At 39.8% G+C, this 22,644-nt stretch overlaps 1 pseudogene; it reads right to left on the reverse strand.

Moving 5' to 3' along the window:
* Nucleotides 1-2,716: 2,716 nt before the first annotated feature.
* LOC115574087 (NLR family CARD domain-containing protein 3-like) lies at nucleotides 2,717-18,108 on the reverse strand (annotated as a pseudogene).
* Between the last annotated feature and the right edge of the window lie 4,536 nt (nucleotides 18,109-22,644).

A 22,644-nucleotide genomic window follows, 5' to 3' on the forward strand; every position in this document is an offset into this window, starting at 1 on the left:
CTCGGGTGGTAAGTTTTGTTTATATTTTCCTACAAATACGGCAACTATATCAAATGTTTGATGCCTCGAAATATGTACTGGAACCCTGTTTCTAATGTTGCTAAAGTTTGGTGCTGTTCTGAGCATTATTTGTGGCTTTTTAATGGCGATTATATTTGGACCCATTTACTGCAGTGTATTGTTGTCTTGCGGTCGTTTCTGAGGATGCTACAACTACGTTAGCTAGCAGTCTGCAAACTTTATCTCTCAAGAGGGAGTCTAACACAGTTTCACGGTGTGTTAGCACATGGATTAAATTTACACAGGAATATCCCTTTAAGCTAAACATTATCTACATGCAGCAGCATTACTCAGCTTACATGGTTTGTTGGGAAAAACTGAGTAAAGTTTTTTGCCTCTTGGCTGGTTTGCTGAACATGGTTAAAACCGATCTGAATCGATATCTATGTGATTGAAATCACAACTCCCAGCGGTGTTTGCCGCCTGGCTCTATTGCTCATGGTGCGTTTAAAGGCGGCTCGGAAAAACGTGTTTCCACGTGTTAGAAATGTATTGAATGGTTGTAATGGCTTTAAAAAGTGCGGGGGACAGAGGCTGGAGCGCCGAAAAGGGGGGGAAAAGGGGAAGGATTCTAGGGGCCCATCATTGACAGGGGCCCAGAAAGGCCCCTAATAAAATTATAATACTGACAAAAATAATATGACACTAATTTGTTACTTTATAATCATAAATATGCATCACTTAATGCACTGATAATAACACTAAGTTTATTTTGGAAACATTTCTTAAGGCCACCCCCCCTTACGTAAAATGGTTCGGTCCTCCCATCGAATCAACTGAACTGCTGCGCGGTGCGGTGTATTCAGTCAGTAAGGAGACTGAGAGAAGGCAAAATGCCCCCGAAGTCGGGTAGCCAAAAAAGGAAAGACAAAAAGATTAGGCAGGAGAGAGAAGCAAAGGGGCATCAGTATGGGTTTGGAGGTAGGTTTGGTTCATGTGGTGGAAAGTTCTGGAACACATTAGTCTGTTGTGTATCTTCTTAACCTTGTGGTTTTTAAGCTAGCTCACTTTTCTCCCCATATTAGCTCATATTTTGGAAGAAAACTCTGGATTTTTAGATTTCACTGTTCACGTTTAGCAAGCTGCCCATATTTAATCAGTTGACCACCCCTCCTGTCAAAAATGATGCATGTTTGAACAGACACGTCAAGTGCAGCAGCAGCAGCAGCTGCAGCTGTCTGTGAGCCCTGTGAGCCACCTACCCCTGAACCAGCCCCAGTACCCCCACCTTCCCCTGAACCAGCCCCAGTACCCCCACCTACCCCTGAACCAGCCCCAGTACCCCTACCTACCCCTGAACCAGCCCCAGTACCCCCACATGCCCCTGAACCAGCCCCAGTACCCCCACCTACCCCTGAACCAGCCCCAGGACCCCCACCTACCCCTGAACCAGCCCCAGTACCCCCACCTACCCCTGAACCAGCCCCAGTACCCCCACCTACCACTGAACCAGCCCCAGGACCCCCACCTACCCCTGAACCAGCCCCAGTACCCCCACCTACCCCTGAACCAGCCCCAGTACCCCCACCTTCCCCTGAACCAGCCCCAGTAGGCCTACCCACAACTGAGGAAGGAGGTGAGCAGCTCTCTGTTGAATTAATCTATTAGTATGGAAAAAAAGATAAATTGAAATTAATGAATAAAGATCATTCTGAAATAAAAACACATAGTCTGTATTTATTTCAGAATGATTTAAATGGTTTAAAAAGCATATAGCCTATAACTTTATTTTGTTTTGTTGAAATTTAGCTATCACTGAAACTGAACTATAAACTCACCGAAATATTATGTTTGGTCAGTAGTTTGGGACTCTCACCCCTTGCTGTGCAGTAGGAAAAGAGGAGAATAATCTGGTGCTTGCAGACTAAGTGACTGCTCTCAATCCAATCAGAGAAACGTTAACAATATTAAATCGCAACAACCATAGAGCCTCATTTATGTATTTTTTTCCACCCCAACTCTAATTCCACCACGTACAGTTTTGGAGATAAATTATTATTATTATTTTAATAGATTTTTTTAACAACATATAAACGTATATAACAAACTTAATAAAAACAACAACAAAAACATAATGTAAGACAGCATACAGACAGCAGCAAGTGTGTGTGTGGGGGGTGATGTGCATGTTTGAAAGAGAAATTGTGTGGTATTGCTATAATAGTAATTTTGGAGATAAATTAGACCTAAATGCAGGGCTACAAGAGGGAGACAGTGAGCAGTGGGGTACTGGTTGTGAAAATCACATTTTCTTTTGTTATTTTTGATCAAATCACTGACAGTAAAACAGAATGGTGGGAGGAAACCTGAATCTGGTGATGGTGATGCTATTTCAAATGGTATTACAGGAAATTCAATATAATTCATGTATGTCATGCATTTGTATTTTTCAGGTAATTTAATTTAAGAGAATTTTATATTTTAACCATTAAAGTTGCAGACTTGCAGACAATGAATCTAAATTCCATTGTATTCTGAGTGTTCAGTGCTTCCCCTACCAAGTAATTGTCATGTTGGTCTTTTCACACATACAGGAAATTATAGTCAAACATATCATTAAAATGCACAGTTTTATGTAAACAGCGTAACAAATTTTCACAGGAGCCTGGTAATATTTCTTTTCATGGGGCCCAAAATCCCTGGCAGTGCCCCAGGACAGAGGACACAGATAAGGGACATGTCCCCCGCACTTTCCATTGTCTCACATCAGTTTGACATTGCTATACCTTTCCCTGGATTTCTGCTTGGGGTCAGTTTTGGATTTTATTAGGCACACTGGGTGTTCTCACCATCCTATCATTGCACTCCCCTTTTCCTGTTATTCATACACATGTATCCCTTTTTCCTAATGGTAGTGAGACATGAGTCCATTGTCATAATAACAAGGGTGAAGCTTTTTACAACAGCAAGTTGTAAAATATATTCATTGCCATATCAGGGTGTGGTACTGTTCATAGCAGGTCAGCATGTCCTTCTGTATCAGCATGTTATCCTCTATGAATAAACTGTGCACAGGAGGAGACTCTTTACACTGAACACAGAGTCACTGAGGAACCAGACCAGAACCCAAACCCAGGATAAAGAGGTTCAGTGAATGTGGTGTTGAAGGTATGGAGGAGGATCAGTGAGTCAGAGGAGACTCTGTAGAAGGACAGATTGCCAGCAGGACAGTCCACATACACTGCTACTCTACCGTAGTCAGAGGAGGAGACAGGGAGGACTGTTTTTTTGTTATTGTGAAGGACACAGAAATACTCTTCATCATCAGAGCACTTCAGACTCCAGGACTGGTCATTCAATCCAAACAAGCAGTCAGAACTGCTTCCTTTCCTTCTGATTCCTCTGTATGTCACTGTTATATAAACCTCTCCTCTCCATTCGACCTCCCAGTAACAGCGACCAGTCAGACCAGTTCTACACAGCAGCTGCCAGAAGTAATCAAACCTCTCTGGATGATCAGAATATGGCTGCTTCTCTCTTACCACTGTCACCTCCTTGTTGTTGTCAGACAGTTTGAGACGTCCGTTCACTGTGTTTGTGTCGACTGTGAGTTCACAGAAATCTGATGGAGAGAAAAAGACACAACAAAGCAGCAGCTTATCAGCAAATACAAGTTTTTCTTTATTCAATTATATGTTTTTTATTTTCATTTTCATTAAGTTATAGATTAATTAAAGACTACTGAAAAACTGTATTGTATAACTTATATTCATTGTATATCTTCAAAATGCTAAATTTGTTGCGTATTCTGTTGCCTGTGGGTTTTTAATGTGTAAATTCTACAATTATGAACATTTTAAAACATTTACTTAATTGTGTGCTGTTTTGGTTACATATATCAACCCTAAATCCACACTCACACTTCTTCAGACCAGGTTTCAGTCTCTGTTCTCCACCATGGTCCACCCTGGAAGTGGAAACAAAGTCAATCCAGCACATTCTCTTGTGTTATAAAAACAGAAGTATTTATATAGTTAGTGATTTAATGTCCAACATGAGTCCTGTCTGCTACATGCAACATTATCAGTGTTCCATAGTTTGTCAGTGTAACATAAACATTGTGTGACTTTTCATACAAAAGTGTTTTCAGACTCCCGTCTGGATTGTGTTTTATTGCAAACACCAGCTTCACTCCTGAGTCTCCTGGATGATTGTAGCTCAGGTCCAGCTCTCTAAGATGGGAGGGGTTGGAGTTCAGAGCTGAGGCCAGAGCAGCACAGCCTTGCTCTGTGATCAGACAGCCTGACAGTCTGGAATTAATGCATTTAAAGTCAAATAATATCAATATTAATAGATGACTTGAGTTGATAATTGTTTTTATTTTGTTCATTAAAAACATTTTGATTAAGTGCTTTCAGAAATTAAAAAATGTTTTGGCTACAAGAACCGAACAACAAATCTATGTGCTTGATTGCAGACATCGTACACACATATATTTAAAAAATGAATGTTAAAGCCACGCACTTCAAACACAAATTAATATTTTTCAGCTAGCAACGGTCATTTGTTTTTTTTTATGTTTACGCTATTTTTTAGAAGGTTCAGCGAGACAAATATCCTCCAGGTGTCAAGTTTTTTTAACACCACTAATGCAAGTCTAAAAAAATTATCAGATTATAACAAACAGCTGAATCCCAACCTGAGAGTTTTTAGTTTACAGTGTGAATTTTTCAGTCCAGAAGACAGCAGCTTCACTCCTGAATCCTGCAGGTCGTTGTTACTCAGGTCCAGCTCTCTCAGACTAGAGAACTGGGAGCTGAGAACTGAAGACAGTGCTTCACAACTTCTCTGTGAGAGGTTACAGTCACTAAGTCTGAAAAAGAATCAGAAATCAAATGCAAAAGCAAAATGTTTTAGTCATCATCTTTTGAAACAAATTTGGTAAGGCAGGCTCTGCCAATGATGAATCCACCTACAGAGCTGTCTTTGAGGCTTTGACCACTGGCAGCAGCCTCAGAAGAGCTTCCTCTGAAGCAGAGTATTTCTTCAGGTCAAACACATCCAGATCTTCTTCTGATGACAGTAAGATGAAGACCAGAGCTGACCACTGAGCAGGAGACAGTTTATCTGTAGAGAGACTTCCTGATCTCAGGTACTGTTGGATCTCCTCCACTAGAGAACCATCATTCAGTTCATTCAGACAGTGGAACAGATTGATGCTTCTCTTTGGAGACAGATTCTCACTGATCTTCTTCTTGATGTACTGGACTGTTTCCTGATTGGTCTCTGAGCTACTTCCTGTCTCTGTCAGCAGACCTCATAGGAGATTTTGATTGGTCTCCAATGAAAGAACCAGGAGGAAGCAGAGGAACAAGTCCAGGTGTCCATTTGAACTCTGTAAGGCCTTCTTCACAGCACTCTGGTAGAGATCTGTAGGTTTGGGTTTATTTCTAAATAATTTAGACCACCATGATGCTTCTGCCAGCAGATTGACTCCAGAGTTGATGAATGTCAGATGGACATGAAGAGCAGCCAGAAACTCCTGAACACTCAGATGGATGAAGCAGAACACCTTGTCCTGGTACAGTTCACTCTCCTCTTTAAAGATCTCTGTGAACACTCCTGAGTACACTGAGGCTGCTCTGATATCGATGCCACACTCTGTCAGGTCTGATTCATAAAAGATCAGGTTTCCTTTCTGCAGCTGCTCAAAAGCCAGTTTTCCCAGAGACTCAATCATCTTCCTACTCTCTGGAGTCCAGTGTGGATCTCTCTCAGCTCCTCCGTGATACTTGACATTCTTCACTTTGGACTGAACCACCAGGAAGTGGATGTACATCTGAGTCAGGGTCTTGGGCAGCTCTCCTCCCTCTCTGGTTTTAAACATGTTCTTCAGAACTGTAGCAGTGATCCAGCAGAAGACTGGGATGTGGCACATGATGTGGAGGCTTCGTGGTGTCTTGATGTGGGAGATGATTCTGCTGGCCTGCTTCTTGTCTCTGAATCTCTTCCTGAAGTACTCCTCCTTCTGTGGGTCAGTGAAGCCTCTGACCTCTGTCACCATGTCAACACACTCAGGAGGGATCTGGTTGGCTGCTGCAGGTCGTGTGGTTATCCAGAGGCGAGCAGAGGGAAGCAGTTTCCCCCTGATGAGGTTTGTCAGCAGCACATCCACTGAGGTGGACTCTCTAACGTCAGTCAGAATCTCAGTGTTGAGGAAATCCAGAGGAAGTCGACATTCATCCAGACCGTCAATGATGAAAACAACTTGGAACTCTTCAAACCTGCAGATTTCTTTGGTTTCAGTGAAGAAGTGATGAACAAGTTCCACCAAGCTGTATTTTTTCTCTTTCAGCACATTCAGCTCTCTGAAAGAGAATGGAAATGTGAACTGTATGTCCTGGTTGGCTTTGTCTTCAGCCCAGTCCAGAGTGAACTTCTGTGTTAAGATTGTTTTCCCGATGCCAGCCAGTCCCTTTGTCATCACTCTTCTGATTGGTTCATCTCTTCCAGGTGAGGCTTTAAAGATGTCTTTACAATTGATTATTGTTTCCTGTGTTGCTGGTTTCCATGTTGTTGTTTCACTCTGTCTGACCTCATGTTCCATGTTGACCTCTCCTGTTTCTTCCATCAAGGTATCGATCTCAGTGTAGATCTCATTTAGCAATATCGAATGTCCTGCTTTTGTGATTTTCTCAAAGAGCAGTTGAAACCTCTTCTTCAGGTTGATTTTGAGTTTACCCTGGCACTCAGCACGAATTTCTGAATGAGCAAAAATTAGATTACAGAAAAGAGAGGATACCACAGTAAATGTGAGTCATCAAAACATTTCCGGATCTCAAAATTTAGATGAAAATTCTTGCAGATTAAGACACTATATCTTGTTGCTAGACCAATCTGTATCTCAAAGCTATCTATATATTGCTTGAGTTTTGAGTCTACAACCTACCACTACACACTGGCCATTTCATTCAGATTTACAAAATGGCTTCTCTAGAGCTTTCTTCTGTTCGGTCACAGCTTTCTTTCAAGGATAGTCCTAATTAAGATCTTTTAAATCATTCTTGGTCTGACCCTTAGAGACCCTAATTTGCCTTGGGCGACCCTATCAGGAGCTATTACTTACTTCATAATTTACAGCCGGCGAGGTCATTAAAGAAGTCACTGTTATAATATTATAAAATTGTTAAGATGCATGATTCTATAATATGCAAATTATTATTCTGTCACATCCTTTTTTTAATGACGTGTGGCTGAAGGCTCTGAGATGCTGTTTAATAATTTCTCACCCAGATCATTCTGATTCATTTTCCCCAAAAGTATTCTGGTCACTTTCATGGTGTTTATACCGTAGGCCTGATCCATCTGATCCACTGTGTCTTGTCTTTAGTTCACACTTTTCCCTGGACCTTTTCCACATTGCATCACTGTCTGTTACTCACACCCTACTACATGCACCTAGTATTGATAGATAGTGGATTATCCTGGCAGAATAAACTAAATCCAAAATGTTGAAGTTTTATGTTATCATGGTAACTGTCATATTAAAGACTCACGTGCCTCTAAGATGTGAGAAGCTGTGTCCACATATAGTTATTAAACCATAGCAGATTGTAACTTCCTCATTCGGAGTGTAGATGACCACCCTGTTTGTTGTTTTACGTGATGACTGTCATGAGAATAGAAACCACAGTAACCACCTGTCATCTGATTCTTGAGACATGAACTGTGTAAACTTTAGAAACAGTGTGAATTCGATCCTGATTAAATAAAGGTTATTATTAACGGGAAAGCAAGTCTATGTTAGTGCTGGTAAGATGATATTTTGAACACCTCCAGAATATTTTTACTTGCAACAAATACATATCTACAGCACAAACAAAAGTGATGGTGATGATCAAACATGTACACATCTGTCTGGTAGGATTCCCACCTGCTGAACTCACCTCAGGTCAACTTACAGACACTTTCCAGCTTCATGTGTGGAGGAAACACTGGGAGAGAAGAAGCTGCTTGTTTCTTCCTGGTCAGCCCTGGTGTCTCTGTGCATCTCACATCCTCATACTCTCATAACTTCAGTGTCCTAATCTAGAAAACATCAGAGTGACGTCGGAACCAGTCAGTAAATCACACATCAGATGATGTAGTTCTACTGTCTGTCCACCAGATGGTGCCAAATATTTAATAAGCCAAAGATCAGCTCAGTTCAGAAACATGTAATGGAGGAGCAGCAGTTTGATCACAAATGTAAGAATTACTGTTTACAAATCCTTCTAAGAATTATGTTTTAACTTAATATTCCCTTTCAAACTTCTAACACACTGAATGAAAATGAAATTACCTGAGTGAAATGTAAATATGACACATACACATTACTTTTAATGCAAATAATGAATTTAAATGACAAAATGATGATGAACAAGTTCATACACCATTAACTGTACTAAACACTCAAAAGAACAGATTCAAACAGATCATTTTTTCCTTTTTGAGCATATTGATCTTATGTATTTGTCTGAAATTACATATTTTAGACTGGCTATGTTTAAGTGAGCTAATTCAAGGGCTCTGGTATTTTGCATTATCATATAGCTTACATTGGCATGCATTTTCAATGTCTATGTACATTAATCCCAAAAGGTAGAATTCTGATTCTCCCGTTTTCACCAAAATGAAGGTGTTAATCTTAACCAAAGTGATTTGATGTCCAAACCTAACCACATACTGGATGCAAATGTCAGCATCTCAACCTTGGACTTAATACATCCATCCCTCCCCAATTCATGAACTGCGGTTAACCTGTAGTCAGTGAAATTTCAAACCTTGTGATATATCGTTTAAATGGGTTTTCAGAGGCCTGAACTTGGACTGTTTTTCCACCTCAGCACTATTACTATTTTTTATGCACAAAGTTAGTGTGAATAGGTAAGTAAAGAACTATAATGATTTGTGTGCATTTCCTTGGAAAGTGAAACAAAAACACAACACGTGTGACAAAAAAAGCTGCAGAGTTCATCATCATGTAGACAAGATATGTGAGAATCTTATGCATTCAAAAGCATCTGTATACATAACTTTGGCAACAACATAAGGATGTCCATTGAAAACTTATTTGTGTTAAAACCATATTGTCTGGGGTTAAAATAAATCTTTGTCATGTCTTTGCAACAACTGTCAATAATACTTTTTTTTAGGAGCAATGAATGCACCATGGGACCCCTGTCGGAACAGGTATCCCTTGCCATACGTAGTAATGTAGCTTTCAGAGTTTGAGATGTGCTCCTGAATGGTCCATGAAGTCCTCCTGAGTATGTCAAACTCCAGCACAGAGAGAGACAGCAGAGGAGGGAAGCATAGACAGATTTATGGAGATAAACAACACCGAAACATGGCCGAATAGCTCAGCACAGTTTTATATTAAATCAGTGTTGCAGAGAGTCTTCCAAGATGTCAACTCAAACATATTCTACAACTACATTTACAGCAGTTGTAGAAACATATTAGATCCATGACTTCCAAGCTGACAGCAAATTCTGCAGTGTAACAGGCATGAACTCAGCAGTTTTTTTTTTTTTTATTTATTCCGAATATGCAAAATGGAACACGGCTTCCTGATTGCTATTTAACAGATTATTTACACAACATAATATGGAAATGAAGATTTTGAGGAAGCAAAATAACATTGATAAAAAGTAAAACAAATAACATATTCGAAAAGGAGTGAGAAGAAGCATAGCTTGTTAGCTCTCACCCCTGTCTAAATGAAATTAATATATATATATCTACATACACACATACCACCCACATATACGTGCTTGTATATATACAAGTGGTAATTTTCAGTGGTAATCCAGGTTTCAGAAATAGCGATTATGTTAAATGGCTGTTGGAATGTGTGCAGATAATCCCTGATGCTGTTAAAGTTTGTATATAAACTTCGGCTATTGAAGTGGATTATATATAGTTTATCCTTTGCCATAACATTATCATTATACTGATCATTATTGTAGTAATAGCATGTGTTGTTTATGGTAGAGAAGAAGTTATTGTCTGGATCGATATCCTGTTCGTTGTCCAATGTACTGCTTTCACTTTATTCAAATGTAGTTAGTTCCAGTTGTTCGTGTTCCTGTATCCACTGCATTACGTGTCCATTGTAACTTTATGTAGGTTGAGCTCTGTCACTGAGCATTATGTTTGTGTTTGTGCTCACTACTCTCTTTAGTGGTTAAAGTCCCCACAACATCAATGACAGGGATATAAGCCACACTGAAACCACATCCATGAACCAGACTGCTGTAAATTCTCTTGAGCTATGTTGCGTATTCAACATCACTAACAATTAATGGATCCACGGAAAAGACTTGCAGTCTGGCCTTTGAAAAGCCTTGTAATAAAGGATCTCTGAAACATTTCTGATCACTGATTTAACTTGGTGACAGTTGTCTTCTTGCTCACAGTTAATGAAGAGAAAGTTTCATTCACAAGGCTCGGCTTAGATCGCCTCACAGGAAGTGAAACCCTGCCAAATAAATTCTGGCGAGCCAGCCAGGTCTACTAGTACTGTTCTTAGCAGGTCAGTTAGTCTCAGTCACAAATTCTCCTCTGCTTGATACACACTAACCTGCAGTGAACAGTTCATTATCTTTATTAGTTTGCTACATTAGGTTTCTCATCCCTGAGATGTGTTTTACACAATAATTGGTTGACATTCAATATACAGTGTCAGTGTTCTTAAACAATAGTAAACAGTGCATAATAATTGAACCGTGTTCAGTAACCACTAACAATCTACCCAGCTTAATAATGAATCGTGGAATTAAAACAGGAATTAAAACTTAAGTGAACAGATATAAATAGCTATATCATCAGTGAACATTGTGTGTTAGTACACAGGTTAAACAGTTATTTCAGCAGCTGTTTATATTGTGAGTATTTCTGTACATAGCAGGAGACTTTTCCTCCTACATTGAACACAGAGACACTGAGGAGTCAGTTGTCCTGGTGATCCCAAACCCAAACCCAGGATAAAGAGGTTCAGTGAATGTGGTGTTGAAGGTGTGGAGGTGGATCAGTGAGTCAGAGGAGACTCTGTAGAAGGACAGAGTGCCAGCAGGACAGTCCACATACAGTGCTACTCTACCAGAGGAGAAGAAGGAGGAGGAAGAGGAGGAGAAGAATGAGGAGGAGGAGGAGTGAGGGAGGACTGTTCCTCTGTTATTGTACCAGACAGAATAACCATCACTATTGGAGCACTTCAGACTCCAGGACTGATCATTCCCTCCAAACAAACAGTCTTTACTGAATCCTCTCCTTCTGATTCCTCTGTAAGTCACTGCTACATCAACCTCTCCTCTCCACTCGACCTCCCAGTAACATCGACCAGTCAGACCAGTTCTACACAGAAGCTGAGGCCAGGGATCAAATCTCTCTGGATGATCAGGATATGGCTGCTTCTGTCTCACATATGTCACCTTCTTGTTGTTGTCAGACAGTTTGAGTTTTCTGTTCACTGCGTTTGTGTCGACTGTGAGTTCACAGAAATCTGATAGAGAGAAAAAAAACACAACACAGCAGCAGGTTATCAGCAAATACAAGTTATAGATCATTCTTTATAACAACATTTTTATAATTTTGTTACCATTGACTAACATCTTCAAAGTCATTTTGATGATAGCATTGTTATGATGTGATAAGTTTTGTTTGTAGTTAGCTTCTACATTACAGCTGACAAATTGTAACAGACATGGGATGTCTTTGCAACAACAGTGGTGTCGCACCCAGAAACTGTGATGGGTGCTTAATTGCACAAAATGCCAATTTCGACATAATGTTGCTTTAAATATAACTTAACGACTATATTGTCTATTCTGTTCTCATAAATCTAACTGGATCTAAACTTACACTCACTGGTGCTGTCAGTCCAACAGCGATTTTCATTCGCAACATCATGATGCAAAGTAATGTAATGATCTGAGCATTGTAGTAGATCTGCAATTCAGTATTCCCAATTGTATCAAATGAAAGGTTGTCACTATCCAGAGATCAGAAGGGCAGCTTTACTCTGTCACATATCATGTCCCTCACATGAGCACACCGTGTGAGAGTGAGTTATCTGGACTGCAACACATTCGGGGCCTTTAATTTAACTCAGTTTAAATTTGACCTGTTTCTCCTCCTTGTGTGAGTTAGGGAATGTAGACAGTACTATAACTATAAATTTGTTTGGAAACTGTGTTGACTTTGTCACATTTTGTGTGGCCTCAGCTTACAGTTACTGTTTCATGCTCTCTCTTACTGTGGTTTTGGTAACAGTTCTGTTTTACAAGTACAACAAAATACCACAATCTAGCATTTCTTTAACCTCTGTTTTTGTGACTGTTTCCTACAAATATCCAGCCGAGTGCGTCACTCTCTATTTACTAGTTCATTGATGTTGATTGGGTGTGTCTGGGCCTGGTGGAGAGAGGTTGTCATCTACCTCCAACATCTTGTGCAATTATCTTGTGCAATAATACAATTTTTTTTTACATACATATTTTCTTTCTCTTATCTTGATCTTTTTTTAGTATTATTAAGTCTACTTCTTTTAATGACCCTTGTACTTATTATATGTCTGTCTACCTGCTACTGTCACAAGTGAATTTCCTCAATGTGGGATGAATAAAAGTCTAAAGTAAAAAAAAAATCTATAAAGTTGACAAGACTTAGTCTGCAATTATCTGTTTTATCACATAATTGTCTGAAGTGCAGACTGGATTCTCTGAAACAGATGCATAGATTGACAACTGACTCCTAAAGGGTCCAACGTGGGTTAATTACACATCTATAGTTCCATGTTTTATATGTCTTGTGTATGAAATGTCTGAATCAATATTGCACTGCATTATTGTTAACTATGATAATCACATCATGGGTCCCCTCTTGTCCAAGCACCACCTTACTCTCTCTTCCTCTCCTTGAGGAAGATGGGGGCAGATTGGGTTTCACGAATAAAATAACAAGCATGGTGCGCAGCAACAATGACCGCAACGGTATTGAGGTAGTGGATCAGATGAGTGATTGTAGAATTAGTGATTTTCTTTCATGATTATTTCATTGCAGCAGCAGCAAGATTAAAAAGAAAATCACTAGCCTATTATATAACCCAAAACTGGATGCCTCCCCCCAACCTCAAAAACCCAAAACCCAAAACTCAGTGTCACTGCTTACATTTCCTCAGTCCAGGTGTAAGTCTCTGTTCTCCACCGTGGTCCACCCTGGAAGAAGAGAAATAGCCAGCCCAGCATGTTATCTTGTATTATCTAAATAGTAACATTTAGTAAGCTTCTTAGTGTAACAGAGAAAGTGTATGTAAGCTCTTGTACCAGAACGTGTCTAGTCTCCAGTCTGGATCCTCCAGTCTAGCAGAAAGTAGCTTCACTCCTGAGTCTCCTGGATGATTGTATCTCAAGTCCAGTTCTTTCAGATGGGAGGGATTAGAGCTCAGAGCTGAGGCCAAAGCAGAACAGCCTTCCTCTGTGACCAGACAGCCTGACAGACTGGAATTAGTCATCAAAAACCATTTACATGTAAAAAAGAAAGAAACAAACAGATGAATTGAGTTACCAGTGTTTTTAATTCATGATTTTGAAAGTTATCCATAAACTGGCTCCAGAAATTCAAAAATATTTCATGGACAAAGACTTAAGAACAAATGTAATGAAAGAAAGTAAAATCCATGAGCAAACTTTTCTTTATTTCTAACAAAAAAGTGTTGTTGCAAATCCCTCCCCTCAAGCCACACACACATACTTTCAATGTAAACCAATTGTTAAAAATAGATATCTATGTAACAATCTCATAAATCCTGACCTGAGAGTTTCCAGTTCACAGTGTGGACTCTTCAGTCCCGTTGACAGCAGCTTCACTCCTGAATCCTGTAGGTTGTTGTTACTCAGGTCCAGCTCTCTCAGACTAGAGAACTGGGAGACGAGAATTGAGGACAGAGCTTCACAGCTTCTCTTTGACAGGTTACAGCCACTCAGCCTGAAGAAGACAAAACAACATACATTACACATACAGTACATTTTATTTTATGTCAAATGAATGACTTGCATTTTGGATGTAGTATAATTATCTAATACCATTCCACTTACAGAGCTTTTTTGGAGGCTTTGACCACTGGCAGCAGCCTCAGAAGAACCTCCTCTGAAGCAGAGTATTTCTTCAGGTCAAACACATCCAGATCTTTTTCTGATGACAGTAAGATAAAGCCCAGAGCTGACCACTGAGCAGGAGACAGTTTATCTGTGGAGAGACTTCCTGAACTCAGGTACTGTTGGATCTCCTCCACTAAAGAACCATCATTCAGTTCATTCAGACAGTGGAACAGATTGATGCTTCTCTCAGGAGACTGATTCTCACTGATCTTCTTCTTGATGTACTGGACTGTTTCCTGATTGGTCTCTGAGCTACTTCCTGTCTCTGTCAGCAGACCTCGTAAGAGATTTTGATTGGTCTCCAGTGAAAGACCCAGGAGGAAGCGGAGGAACAAGTCCAGGTGTCCTTTTGGACTCTGTAAGGCCTTCTTCACAGCACTCAGGTAGAGATGAGTAGGTTTAGGTTTATTTCTAAATAATTTAGACCTCCATGTTGCTTCTGCCAGCAGATTGACTCCAGAGTTGATGAACGTCAGATGGACATGAAGAGCAGCCAGAAACTCCTGCACACTCAGATGGACGAAGCAGAACACCTTGTCCTGGTACAGTTCACTCTCCTCTTTAAAGATCTCTGTGAACACTCCTGAGTACACTGAGGCTGCTCTGATATCGATGCCACACTCTGTCAGGTCTGATTCATAGAAGATCAGGTTTCCTTTCTGCAGCTGCTCAAAAGCCAGTTTTCCCAGAGACTCGATCATCTTCCTGCTCTCTGGAGTCCAGTGTGGATCTCTCTCAGCTCCTCCGTGATACTTGACATTCTTCACTTTGGACTGAACCACCAGGAAGTGGATGTACATCTGAGTCAGGGTCTTGGGCAGCTCTCCTCCCTCTCTGGTTTTAAACATGTTCTTCAGAACTGTAGCAGTGATCCAGCAGAAGACTGGGATGTGGCACATGATGTGGAGGCTTCGTGATGTCTTGATGTGGGAGATGATTCTGCTGGCCTGCTCCTCATCTCTGAATCTCTTCCTGAAGTACTCCTCCTTCTGTGGGTCAGTGAACCCTCTGACCTCTGTCACCATGTCAATACACTCAGGAGGGATCTGGTTGGCTGCTGCAGGTCGTGTGGTTATCCAGAGGCGAGCAGAGGGAAGCAGTTTCCCCCTGATGAGGTTTGTCAGCAGCACATCCACTGAGGTGGACTCTGTAACATCAGTCAGTATCTCAGTGTTGTAGAAGTTTAGAGGAAGTCGACATTCATCCAGACCGTCAAAGATAAACACAACCTGGAACTCTTCAAACCTGCAGATTCCTGCTTCTTTGGTTTCAGTGAAGAAGTGATGAACAAGTTCCACCAAGCTGTACTTTTTCTCTTTCAGCACATTCAGCTCTCTGAAAGTGAATGGAAATGTGAACTGTATGTCCTGGTTGTCTTTGTCTTCAGCCCAGTCTAGAGTGAACTTCTGCGTTAAGACTGTTTTCCCAATGCCAGCCACTCCCTTTGTCATCACTGTTCTGATTGGTTCATCTCCTCCAGTTGATGCTTGAAAGATGTCCTCACATCTGATTCTTGTTTCCTGTGTTTCTGATTTCCAGGTTGCATTTTCAATCTGTCTAACCTCATGTTCCATGTTGACCTCTCCTGTTTCTTCCATCATGATGTAGATCTCAGTGTAGATCTCGTGGAGAGGTTTAGAACTTCCCGCTTTTGTGATTTTCTCAAACACACATTCAAACTTCTTCTTCAGGTTGGTTTTGAGTTTACACTGGCACTCAGTGAGAATCTCTGAATGAATCAAAATTAGATAACACAACTGAGATAACACCACAGTAAATGTGAGTCATCAAAAACATTTCCAGATCCTTAAGCACATTATTATATTAAATTAATTTAATTTGCCTTGAACCGAGACTCCTCATCTGGTACTATTTTGCCTTGGGTGACTCTACCAAAGTGGATTTTTATTATATCAGGAGGGTAAAATCAATATATGTATTTCTACTATATTTGTTATCATTTTCATGTACATTTCAAGTACATGTAAATAGTCTGTTATGAGATGTAAAATTACACAATATACATCATTATTTTTTTACATATTGTAATGATCTACCTGTAGGTTCTGAGATGGTGTTTGATAATTCCTCCACAAGAACATTCTGATTTATCTCCCCCAAAACCATTCTGGTCACTTTGATGGTGTTTATACAGTAGGTCTGCACCATCTGATCCACTGTGTCCATCCTGTCTGCATTCTCAAGTCGGCTCTTTCTCATTGTTGGGAAGCCTTCCAGGACCCCCTCCTGCTGCAGGAGCCACTTGAATTTTTTAAAGTCATCCTCTCCCAAATCCTCCAGAGTTCCCAAGAGTACCTGTTCAGGTGTCGCCATCTATCTTCCCTGCCAATATATGAAAGAAAGTATGTTTTTAGATATATTTTGTAATTTTCAAAATATCAGAGGCTACTAACACAGCTGACCCCATTATGAGGAAGGCCAACTTGATGGACCAGCAGAACACAGTTTTTCTCACTTTGATTTCCTCAACAAAGGTTCAGCAGTTAAGTCTCCTCCCCTTTAGAGGAATGGCTACTGTCATGAACCATAGTGTTGATGAAAAAATCCTGCTGAGAGTGATTATGAGTGAAGCTGCTGGTTCTAATAACTTCTCTGGTAGTGTACTAAAAACTAGAGGTCGACCGATAGTGGATTTTTAAAGACCGATATAATAACGATAGTTTGGAGCAGGAAATAGCCGATAGCCGATTAATCGGCCAATATTAACACTGTTGGAAATGAACAATCTTTGACTATATTAGCAGCAACTGTTTTACTGAACAGCTAAGTCAAAGTAATAAATATCCAAATATATAAAATCTCAAAGTGAACATCAAACTCAAAGTAATAAATACCAAAATAAATACATAAATCTGGAGGGGGGCTGGTTTGTCTCCGCCAGCAGCTAAAGTTTACAAGAAATTGCCAAATGTTAAGATTCATGGCAAACTAAGATGAACAGACTACACACAGACAGCTTTCATTTTAGCGTGTTCTTAATAAGTTGTTAATTGTTAGCTTAACTGTGGTCGCGTAAAACGTGCTGGTGGAAATGTCGCTGTTTATGCGCGTTGATGCTTGTTGAACAAGTGGTACTTATTGCCTCCGCCAAGGAAGTTATGTTCGTTGACTTTTCGTTTGACATTTTATTGCACTTACAATAACGCGTCGCCGTCTCCACCTGGGTCACTTCTCACGCCCCATCTCTCTCTTTCCCATGCTCTGTGTGTGTGTGTGTGTGTGTGTGTGTGTGTGAAGAGCAGCCCCGCCCTCAGTGATCAGAGAGACAGAGAGCAGGGCAGAGAAGAAGCAGTTTATGGTGCTGTAGAAAAGAACTGCAGCCATCGGCCACTATCGGAGCCAATGTCCTATCAGCGCGGATTTATCGGCCAAAACGATTAATCTGTCGACCTCTACTAAAAACATACATGGGCAAATCAGCCAGCTGATGTTACACTGACATTTTAATATTTGACTGTATCCATCTAATTCATTAAAGCCACAATTGTTTCTGTACCAAACAGAAAGTTAGGCAGGGCTTGGTTTTGGTTCAGAGTCTGTTTTGAAACAGGAAAAACAGTTTTCATTTCAATCAGTAGACTTCCATCACTTTTATTGACGTTTTCATACATTTATTGATATGTATATTTGATTAATATTTATTGTCTTTGCACAAACTACAATACACCCTTGCTGCCTTTACATTCTCTTATTATATTTGTGTCTCAGAGCCATCAGGGCCTATCAAAAGTATTCAACTGCTTGGATGTTTTCCCCTTTTATTTTCACAGTACTCACCTGAGAAAACAGGACCTGTCCTTTTCCCACAGAAGCTACATACACCTGTCCACAGGTAGGAAGTCCGTCTTTTTCATTCTCCACTTGTTCAAAGAAACAAATCATCAACTCCTCTGAATCAACTCTCCAAAGATCAGCCAGACTCCCCACATGTTCAAATCAACACCCAGAACCGACGCTAGACCACTCCCAGCTCCCTGAAGGACCGCAGAGCTGCTCTATTTACAACAGGATGATCACTCTAATCTGTTTCTGTTGGCAAACTCTTTGACTCAACTGAGCTCCTTCTGTCTGTTTCGTATATTTTTAACTTAAAGAGATCAGATTTCAGTGACGGTTAACATTTCGAGTTGGAAAGTCAAATAACTACAAAAGTTTTAAAGTGACTTTAAAGCAACATTTCAGTCAGGATGTTGCTGATGAAAACCTTTATTTCTCAAAAGGACAACCTGACTTTACAGAAACATAGGAAACAGAATAGAGAAGTTGAGTAAGAAAAGCAGGGTGATTGTTTTGCAAAAGAATAATTGCAAATTACAGGAAAAGTTGTGTTACATCAGTTGAACTCAAACAAAGTGACAGAGACACAGAGTTAGCAGCAGAGAACAGAGAGACGTTTTAAAGTGTCTCTCAGTCATTTTAGAGATTCTAACTGTATTGTTGTGGTTTGAAGTTTAGTTTCTCTCCAGTTTCCCTGTTCCTACTTCCCCATCTCTGCTGTATTTAACTGTTTCGTTTTGTTTCAGGAGTCGTATTTAGTTCCTGCTGGTATAAACATTTCCTGATTTTCATTTCCTGCTTTATGATAAAAGCTTTTAAATAACTTAATAATGGAGGACTTTTATGGTGAAGAGGTTACAGGAAAATAAACGTGTGACTGATTTGGCGGAGCTTTGCTAGCGGCTCTTCTTCGATATGAGGAAGAGGATTTACAGTTGTTCCTCTGACACAAGACCAGTCATCAGGTACAGACACACCTTCACACAGGTAGTTCTGTTGTCATGGAGATGTAAATCCCTGCCGCGCTGAGCCGACGTGTTGAGACAACCATAAAACTGAGAACAATCATGAAATCACCAGACACAAGAGCAGCAAACACAGAACTGAGGAACAGACACAGGAACACAGATGAACCAACAAAAACACAGAGACTTATTAACTAACAAAACAGCTGAGCAGAAAAAAAGACAAAGACAGGAAGTGGAATGTAAAACAAGACAACAAAGAATATAATAATAATAATTCATTTAATTTATATAGCGCTTTTCAAGGACCCGAAGTCGCTTACAGAGATAGGTACACAGATAGCAAACAAAGATAAGCCTAACCCTAATCTACAAAATAAAATTCTAATAGTTTGTGGAAAGAAGAAAATAATTTTAGGGGCAGAAAAAGACACTTTGAAACAAACAAATTACTTCATGTGTTCTATCATCCCCACTCAACAGAGCAGGCAGGTACAGCGCCCCCTTATGGTCGTAACCAGAATGTTTTTAGGATTACTTCTGAGTTACCTCGTAATTTGGTTGGTATTCCTCAAAAGTATTGCAAGAGAATGCAAAGAAAATAAATTCTCTCCATAACCCTCAGGGGCCTCCATACGATGTCACATAGCAACAGGACAGTGTAATAAAAATGACTCATTTAGTGTGGATAATGAACATTTTTAATTCCAAGATATTTACCAGTTATAGCAGTTTTACCTTCAACTGGTCTCTTGTATTTTCATCACATCTTTATGAAGTGAAACATGTTTAACTGTTATCATAATCTCCTGCTTCATGACATACTGCAGCACATTTTCCTTCATTGTTTGAATGTGTTGGATATAAAATATCAGGCCAGACACAATCCATTATTACCTCATCGTTAGCTGAGCAGTTATTAATAGTCTTTGATTGATGATCAACAAGAGGAAACTGTGTGTCTGCAGCCGACTGTAAAACTGTCAGACTGTTTTAATTAACTTTAATAACCAGACGTAAAATCATGTGACATCATAGAAATGCTTCTCAACCCCCCCATCCACCATTCTCCTCCTTTCTGAGACCTCAGACTCAGACCAGAAACAGACAAACTGAACTGTTTCAGGATGAGCAGGATGCTGAACGATACAGCCTCTGGACTGATGTGGATTCAGGTCTGATGTGGATTCAGGTCTGATGTGGATTCAGGTCTGATGTGGATTCAGGTCTGATGTGGATTGTGGAAATGATGCTGCTGAGGTTTTTCCTCGCTTGGATCATTGGACTCTTCCAGGTGAGAACTGGTTCAGTCTGTGACCTACATAAATTAAATATATGAAATATTGATGTAATGTCTATAACACATTGACACAGTATGATGTCACCTGTGTTAATGTATCTCAGCGATAGAGTCGACATTGCGGTGTCTGTTGGGTTCAATAGTCTTGTTATTAACTTCTATCTGACACAACTTTACTCTTTGTGCTTCGAACTAAATGATTTCAAACTTCATCATTCTCAGTAAAAATCAGATCAACAGCTTCAGTTTCCTTTTCACTCATGCAGCAGAAACAGCTGATAATCTCCACATTGTTACTTTGTATTGATGTGATATTTTAATGGTTTCTCTATTGATTAATTCATCTGCATCACAACAATCCCAGAGCTGCTGGCAACAATAGCGCCTGCAGTTACAGTGACGTCCGGCTTCACTTGGACGTGACTGCAACGTAAAGCGGCAGGTGGAGGCGGAGTCTGATGTCTGATTGAATCTGATGTGTGACAGGACATAGATCCTTCACTCCTGATGATTTAAGAGCAGCCGACTGGAAACATTCAAAAACAACACAGACGGCTCTTTGATGAAAAGATTCTGCTGATGCCTTTGGAAAAGTGGCTTGATATTCGCTATGACTTTAGTTTTTATAATTTTAAAATACAAGCGCTGAGCAACACAGACACTAATTAATTACTATTTAGTCTTTGATTAACTGATTAATCGACTAATCCTTTCAGCTGCTCTTGTATAAACTGTTGGGTAGTTTGTTTTCATACGTTCTAAAAGACATTGTCAGATAAGAAGTGATGTAAAAACACGATTTCCCCATAATGTCGTGGAGTTCAGGTAGAAAGTAGCATGAACACATACAGGGTGCTGAAGTACAGCAGCTCCCTCTAATGTGTCGAGTAACTAAGTACAGGAGTGATGTACTTAGTTACATCCCACTGCTGAAAATCCAGCATCTTTTCCAAATACTTGCTTTGTGTAAATAACACAAGATCAAGTTAACTGAGTTCTGTACAAGTCACTTATTACAAATGAGTGTTAATGACTAGTTGAGTTATGTCATTTCAGTATTTCTAATTAAATTCACAGTAAGTATTTACAGTCCACTAGATTCAGTCCTGATTACTGTCTGCAGGTGCAAACGACACCTTTCCTGTTGGGCACATTGTTTCCTGACTGGTCGATCTCATCGAGTCGCACTGCGGCTAAAAAGTTGAACCTTTCTTCTTCTTATTATTATTATTATTATCATTATTAACACTAATAATAATAATAACTAATTGTTTTCTAATACCTTGTTATTAAAACGCGTGATTTCAATTTCCTGTCTGGCTGCCTGCAGATGAGTTTGGGGGCGTGTCCTGACGTTGCTATGGAGATGAGTTGCAGGTATTCTTACATCCTGTTTCCTCCTCCTCCTCCTCCTCCTCCTCCTCCTCCTCCTCTTAGAGAGCTTACCTTCACAGGTAAACACACCTCAAACCTTTTAATGATTTCTGTCTGTTCATCTTCAGGTTCATCATGTTGATTCAGTTCTTCTTCTTCTGTGTCTCCATGTTGCTGTTGTTCTTCTTCTTCTTCTGTGTTGTTGTGTTTCAGTGTGGCCCTCTGCTGGTCCGGATGTAACCTTTAAACATCTCCCGCTCCTGATGTTCTTCCTCACCCCAACATCATTTATCATATTATTGATCCTCTCCGCTGTGTGTTATAAAGCCATGAAGAGGTGAGCGGTCGATACGAACCAACATCTCATTTTATGAGCTTTAGTCTGTTTTCAAGTTACAAGACTCAGTACAAATGTGTACAAACATAATCAACATTACTTTATTGATATCAGTAATTTCATCATCTGTTTTTTGTATTTCTTCATCTAAACATGAGTGATGGGATTCTTCATCATCATCAGCACATTACACACATTAAACATCATTCACATATTAAACACATCAAACATATCAAACAGTCAGGATTCAGTGAAATGTAACAACAAATGATAATATGGAATCATACTTTTCAATGTGTTACACTTTCAGTCTCAATTATAGTGTTGGAGGTTTAAAGGTTGTAGACTGGCTTCTCTGGTTTGTAACCGCAAAGTGTGTGTCTGTTAGAACACAGTCTGTGATGTTCCCCCAAGACTTAAATCAAGAATGAAGCAGGAAACACTTTAATCCAGTGTAAACAGTGTACACTTACAGAAGTGGTGTGTGGTTCTGGAATGAACCAAAACAATAACAGCCATCAATAAACAGCTCACAATATGCTTTACCATAGCACACAATCCAAAATCATAATCTAATTATCATAAGCATGAAAATATATGAAACATCATATACAGAAGTAATAAACATGATATTATATCACATATATATGTAACTGACAACAAAGGAAA

This window comes from Sparus aurata, chromosome 22, assembly GCF_900880675.1.
Source record: "Sparus aurata chromosome 22, fSpaAur1.1, whole genome shotgun sequence".
In the NCBI taxonomy this organism is placed as follows: domain Eukaryota; kingdom Metazoa; phylum Chordata; class Actinopteri; order Spariformes; family Sparidae; genus Sparus; species Sparus aurata.